The following is a 7,497-nucleotide window of genomic DNA, read 5'->3' on the forward strand; positions in this document are numbered from 1 at the left end:
AATACAATTTAAATCACAATTCATAAATCATGTAAATAGTGGATACTTAAAATCATAGTTAAATTCAAGACAATAAATGTCAACAAGAATTCAAACTCCATTTGTCAATATCACAATAATTTTCCATAAGTCAGATCATGTTTGAATTCAAAAGACAGTATATGTCAATGAGAGTTTAAATCAATTTCACAATCTCACAATACATAATAATGCAATTTAGTCGAATAATTTAAGAATACAGTGTTGCCAATTCATTCACAACTTAAGCCATGACACAAATTTCCGATCAATGCCGTGTTGTACACCACGACAAAGCAATCACAACCTCACTAATCGAAATCAATGAGGAAGGGGAGCTAGCTATATAATGAGTACTCATCCGATCACCTCAACTGGTAAACCAGAGAGGGAAAAATAAACGATCACGACTCCATAAATGGAGAAGGAAAATAAACGATCACAACCCCATAAATGGAGAAGGAATGATACGATACTGTCATGCTAAGTGTGAACACAAAATCAATTCCAAACATTTTATTCAAATGATTCGTGAGAATCCAATAAATTTCCAAACTCATAGTTTCATTCATAAAATGGCAACCCAATTCATAATTAACTTCAATTTCCACAAAAACCATTTACAGTGCTTTTCAATCAATAAGTTTCCATCAATATCATTCAAACAATTTTTCCCAGTTTCAAACCATTCACAATGTTTTTCAATCAATAAGTGTCCACCAAACACATTTCCACAATTTAAAACAATGATATGCAAATAGTCAATATTTATTTCCATTGAAAATAATTCAAAAGAAACAGTTGTTGTGCACGAACACAATTTAAAACAATAATATACAAATATTCAATATTTATTTCAATTGAAAAATTCAAAAGCAATAGCCGTTGTGCACAAACCTCTGATATTTGTCTCCTGGTCTTGACTCAGTATTTCTTTCCCTTTTGCTGAGTCCTTGTTAACTGAGAAACACAATTTGAAGTGTTTCAGTACCAAATTAAACTGTCTCTATCGATGGGGTTTGGTAAATAATGCACTGAACTCAATTATTCACTTAATCACCTAATATACCGACCCTCGTTGCGTTTTAGGTAAATTAGGTCTTAGTGTCATTAATATGTCATATTCGGTAAGGTTTTAGGTTTGGTATGTTTTACCAAAGTCATTTCCTTGCTTAGTGCATTTTAATGCAAATTGCTGGATTCCGGGACACTGGTTTGACCTAACCGGACGATCTAGTTCCCTCGGTTTTTGGGTCTCGGTCGAAACTACAAACTTGTAGATCTAGGTCTTATTGCACGCGGTGCAAAATTTTAGGTCAATCCGAGTTAAGTAGACCGAGTTATGGTCATTACACTCTTGCTGGTCAAATGGTACCATTTTAGGTCAATTTTAGGTCAAATTGGTCAATTCTGGTTCGGCCAGTTTTTGGACCCGAACTTGTGCAAGTTGTTTGACTTGCTTATGGTCATTTCTGGGCTTTGGTGTCTTCATAAGACTTGTAGGTATGGGTCTTAACTATTCTTGGTTAAAATTTCAGGTCAATTGGACCTGGTTTGAGTGAGTTATGGCCTAAATACTCACTGCTGCCCAATTGGTCATTTTTCAGGTCCTAATTGCACCTAATCCGAATTGGTCATTTTTTTAGGTCACCTTGCAAGCAGAATTTTGGCATGGTTTCTCAATGAAAGTTGGCACATTTTGTGCCTAGTTTCACCTCAAATTGGTCTCATACCAATTGAGGTTACACATTCAAGGTTATAGGCTAAAATATACACTGCCCTCAATATGCATTTCACACCCCAACTTCAAACACACACTTATCTTTGCCATTTGTTTACTTACCTACCAAACTGTTTTGGCACATTACCAAAAACATTTTCTACATTACATTAACATTATTTTGGGCAGATTCCAATCACCCTTAACACACCAAATATCATTCACAATTACAATTTCTAAGTACCATTACAAACACACCTAAACATTACAAACTTTACATACACTTTACAACATTAATTTACATACATATCATCAATCCTTCTAGGTCAATATTCTGCCCACACTTCCTTCAATATACACCATTACTCAAGTGTCCACAAGCTGCCACAAACCATTCTTCAACATTACATTGCCGTACCAATATACAATTTCCCATCCAAGTGCATAAATCACCATATAACATGAAGTAAATCACTAGGTTACTAAATTACCATGATCAACATTATTTCTCATCAATTATATGCATATTAAATCATCAAAAACGTGACCCCATGGCTGTCCAAAATGGAAACAACAATAACCCTTCAAACTCAAAATTTTCCTTCACCAAACTAACACCCATAACATAAACATGAACTTTAACAAAGGATTTCTCAAAAATGCAAACTTACCTTTATTTGTAACTTGCTAAACCTTCACCAAACTTCCCAAAATTGGTATCAATATCTTCCTTGTGATGTGTAGACAAATTTTAGTGAAGAACACTAAGTGATTTGAGTTGGAATGAAGGGAGTTAAGAGAGCTTAAGTGAAACGGCCATGGATGTTTTCTCTCACCATCAATTCGGCATATTTGATGGAATGGAGAAGATGAACTATCTGGTGGGTTTAGTGGACTTACACCTGCCATACTTAATGTTTAATTAATCCTATAGTGGTCCACTAAGAAGAATTAAATCATATATTAAGTTAACTTTCCCATAATCCACATTTAACCCATGATTTCCACTATTTATTTTAGGTACCACCAAATTAATTTTTCATTTCATTTTCTAAGTGTAATACTATTTATTTTTAATGGACATTTAGGTCAAAAGACACTTCGGGATGTCAAATGACCATAATGCCCCTGTTCGGGTGGCTTTCCCGATTTTTCGGTAACACCGTATTTTGTCTGTTTTTCGATTTCTCACTTTTCTTTGTACTAATTATTTAATTTTTCTTTGATCTTTCTAATGATATTTACTCTTCAACAATGGTCTATTTAAGTCCTAAAAATGTTTCCCAGGGTTCCCCGCAGTCCAGGGCTAGTCAACGGTCCACGCCGTGACTTTCCGGTGCGGTCACCCATCGCTAGGTTTCCCGGCTCACTTACTCGGTTACATTTCTTTGCTATGATTTTTCCTTTGTTTTTTGTTTTCTTGTATTTCATTATTTTATGTCTCCTCACTCATATTGAAGTACGGTTCTAGGCATCCTAGCTGTCCAGGACAAAGACAGTCACCTACAGAGAACGCACTCTAGAACTTAGGGGTGTTACAATATATATATATATATATATATATATATATATATATATATTAATTTTTATATGCAAAATTATTACGTTGTTTTAAATATAATTGATTATGTTATGTAATTATCATTCTATTACATCAAATTTTTTTACGTTACCAAAAAACATAATTAAATGTGCAATATAATTTTAATTATATTACAATTTTGATTACGCTAGGTCAAACATAGCTTACAATTAGTATGATTGGTTTTCAATTTTCTGTTCATTTTAAAAAAATAATAAAAAAGCAGAAGTATTGTTGTTTTCATTTTAAAAGCTTTTCTCATAATCATTTTCAAAACAAAAGCCATAATTGAGAAATCAAAATTCTTGATTTTATCTTCAATTTTACTATTGGCATCCATTAAAATTTATTTAATATATTTTTTAGTATGAATCATTACAATATTAATAACAAATTATATGAAAAAAGTGAAAACTGTGCTAAATGAGTGCAAATTACATTTAATGAATTATAAATTGTAATTCTCTATGCTAATAGAATGCTTTAATTGAATGTTTTACACCCATTAGAAAAACTTTTTTATTTTTTAATTTATGCTTCTCAAGAGTTGCATGTGCTCCAAAATCCTTTCATTTATTCGTTGTGTCACATTTCGTGTTCCCCTCCTTCTCATCCTTTCTTTCTTTAAATTTTCCCACTCCTCCTCACCATACTCTTATCCTTTCCTGCTCTAATGGCTGCTCATCACTCATTTGGCATTTTATCACTGGTTTGCCATTCCACATATGCAAACCTATATGAAATCACCGGGTTAAAATATAATTTGTCATAATAGACACACACACCAAACTAGTCCAATTAATTTGGACTTTAAAAACTTTTGATTTCCTTTGAAATAAATTATTCGGAAAAAAAAAATCAATTGAATTCTCAAACAATTATTTTTTATTTTTATTTCTCTTAAAATGAAAATTTTTTAAGTTAAAAAGAATTATTTTTTTTTTTCATTCTAAATATAAGATTGACAAAGAAGAAATCAATTAAATCGAATTATTACAAAATTTTAGTTTTTAAATAAAAAAAGAACAATAAATCGCAGGCTATGTTTGAGTTGATCAAAACCTCACATCCTAACTATAATTTTTTTTTTTTTTTTTTTTTTTTTTATAATTTTTCATCAACGTGTATAGACCATTTCTGAGTGGTATCCGAGCAGCATCACGACTAAACTTCATAGACAAAGCCTCAGGTGGTATCCAAGCAGAGAATGTGTTTCTTCTTCAATAGTTTGATCGAAGCAAATTTTAACCAAAATAAAAAAATTCAAAATTTTTTGCTATTGCTAATTTTTTCCCCTCTGTACTCATCAATACTATTCAATGATTAACCAACCCACCCATCTTTCAAATTTAAGAAAAAATGGGAAAATAAAAATGAATTACCCATTTTAATTCCTTCTTGCGAAGCTCTCTAGGCATGAAGGGTTCATAACTTTGTCTGTTTTCATCTTCTTCATCTCGAAGAGAAGAAAGAGAGGGTGGAGGGGGTGGTGGTAAGGAAAAGAGCAACCCAAGAACCTGGAGAGCACAGAGACCATGGGCACTCTAACAATTATTCTACTGAAAGCAAGCTTGAAGACCATCAAATCAAAGTAAAAGGTAGCGAAAGAGTAGAAGAAAATCCCTTTCTCAATAAACACGTGAATAAGCATTGCAAGAAAAGAGAAATATCATAAATTTGAGAACGAATCGTCTCAAAAAAGGAAGAGGAACCATCAAAGCAGCACTCTTTGCAGTAAAACAATATGGTTTTGTGTGGATGGCATGTATAAATGAAATGGTTAATTTGATGTGGTACGTGTAAAGTGGGGAGAAAAACTGTGCGAAGGGAGACAGAAGCCAAAATAAAACCTCAAAGGAAAAGACAATAACACCTCCAATGAAGCCAAAACCACAAAATCACACTCCAATGTCATTATACAAACAATAGTAAAATTTTTCGGATGATTTTTATAGCTGGTCTCTGAATTTTGTCCTGTATTTCACTTTTATCTCTTTAATTTAATTTGTTAAAAAAAATTCTCAAATTTTAATTTTATTTCGAAAAAATTACTTTAGCCTGTAATAGCAACTTTCCCTATTAAAAAAATTCCTCTAAGCTATAGCATGAAATCTACAAATATAGATTCAACACTTCCCAGTGAAGAGTAATCTTCCTCCTTCACAGGAAGCGGATCGTTGTGATAGCATTAACATTTTTTTGAGAAGTCCAGATGGTGGTTGAAATGGCCGGTGTTTTTTGAGTGTGAGAGGAAAGGAGGCAAAAAGGTAATTTCATTATTTTTTTAACCTAAAAAACGTTCTATAGCAGGTTAGAGAGATTTTTGTAAAACAAAAATAAAGTTCAGTGATTTTTTAGGAACAAATTAAAATTAAGAGACGGAAGTGAAACACGGAACAAAGTTTAGAGATAGATTATAAAATTACTCAAAATTTTTCACAAAAAAGTACTTATTTTAATGTATTTAATCATGTGGAAATAGGTGCATGAAAGAAGTAAATATGAGGAAAAATATTTCTCAAATGTATTTTTAATTGGCACAAACTTGACTATAATCCATTGGGTTCCAATGTGAAACTTTTAGTAGTATGCCCTAGAGCATATCATTTAGTATATATCTTGTACATATTTTATTAATAAAAGACATTTTCACTTTTCCGTTTACATAATATATTTATGTGTAATAGAAAAGGTCCATTGATATTTTGTTAGAAATTCTATTCTTAAGTTGTTAAGAATATAAGTGACAGTATTTCTAGCATAAAGTATCATAAATTGGTTCACAATCGAGGATACTTCACACAGGACATGACTTATCCAGAAAAATTGTATTCATGTTTATTCCCAATGTATTTATATGAGATATAAATAAGATAGAATGGTAAGTCTCATGCCATATAACAAACATTATAGGCACTTATGCATGATAAGTAGGACGAACTAGTGACATTTATGATAAGCATATAGAGTTTACTCTTGTTAATGCATTGTCATAAATCATATCAGTGCATATAATCTTTAGACCTGAGATAGCACAGTTATCTTGTATATAGGTGGTTTGAGTTTGATACTGCTTTCATACTTGTACTGTGTATGGGTATATGGGCATGTGTTGGCTCCTACTAGTTATATATGGAGGTAGGTGTTGATCAAGATGGAATCTGTTATTTGAGAGTAAGCACTGGTGTCTGGTCTTCCATGTGTCTTGCCTTATGTATTGGTAAATCCTATCTACTGTAATTGCACTATCATGTTTGGTATGGTATAATCAAAGTTATAATATAATTATGATTATATTGCATTTTTTTATTACGTTGTTTGGTACAAAAGAATTTGATATAATAGAATGACAATTACATAATATAATCAATTATACTAAAAGTAACGTAATGATCATTACATATAAAATTAAATAAAATTATGATTACTTGTTTTGATCTTTTATATATATATATATATATATATATATATATATATATATATATATATATATATATATATATATATATATATATTGTCAATACTGCCACCACCATTACTACTACAAGCCAATCATTGCTACTACCACCACCACCACAACCACTACTACCACCACGACCATTCTGTTACCACCATCGCTATCACCGCTACCACCATTATTGCCACTTAGCTACTATCACTTATACTACCACTTAGCTACTATCACTTATACTACCACTTAGCCACTACCACCACTACTATCTCATCTTGCCACCACCACCATCTAACTATCGTTGTCACTGTCACTACCACCACTTAGCCACCACTACTACTCAACTACCAATCACTAGCACTAGCACCATTATCATCACTTAGTCGCTATCATCTCTATCATCACTTAGCCATTACCACCACTGCTATTTCACCTTGCTATCACCACTATTTAATTATCACTGTCACCATCACCACCCCCACTACCACTTGATTACTAATCATTTCAACTATTAATACTTATTATTAACACTATAAATAAAGTAAATATTAATTAAAAATTATTATTGTATTACACTATTTAGATTTTTATTTTGCAACCAAACACAGGAATGTAATAACAATTATATTACATTAAAACGTTGATTGCATTATATAATTAATTATATTATATTGCGCTATGCTCTATCAAACATAACCATGTGATTGTCTTAATCAGTGGAACTAT

This window comes from Hevea brasiliensis, chromosome 9 (genome assembly GCF_030052815.1).
Source record: "Hevea brasiliensis isolate MT/VB/25A 57/8 chromosome 9, ASM3005281v1, whole genome shotgun sequence".
Lineage (NCBI taxonomy): Eukaryota > Viridiplantae > Streptophyta > Magnoliopsida > Malpighiales > Euphorbiaceae > Hevea > Hevea brasiliensis.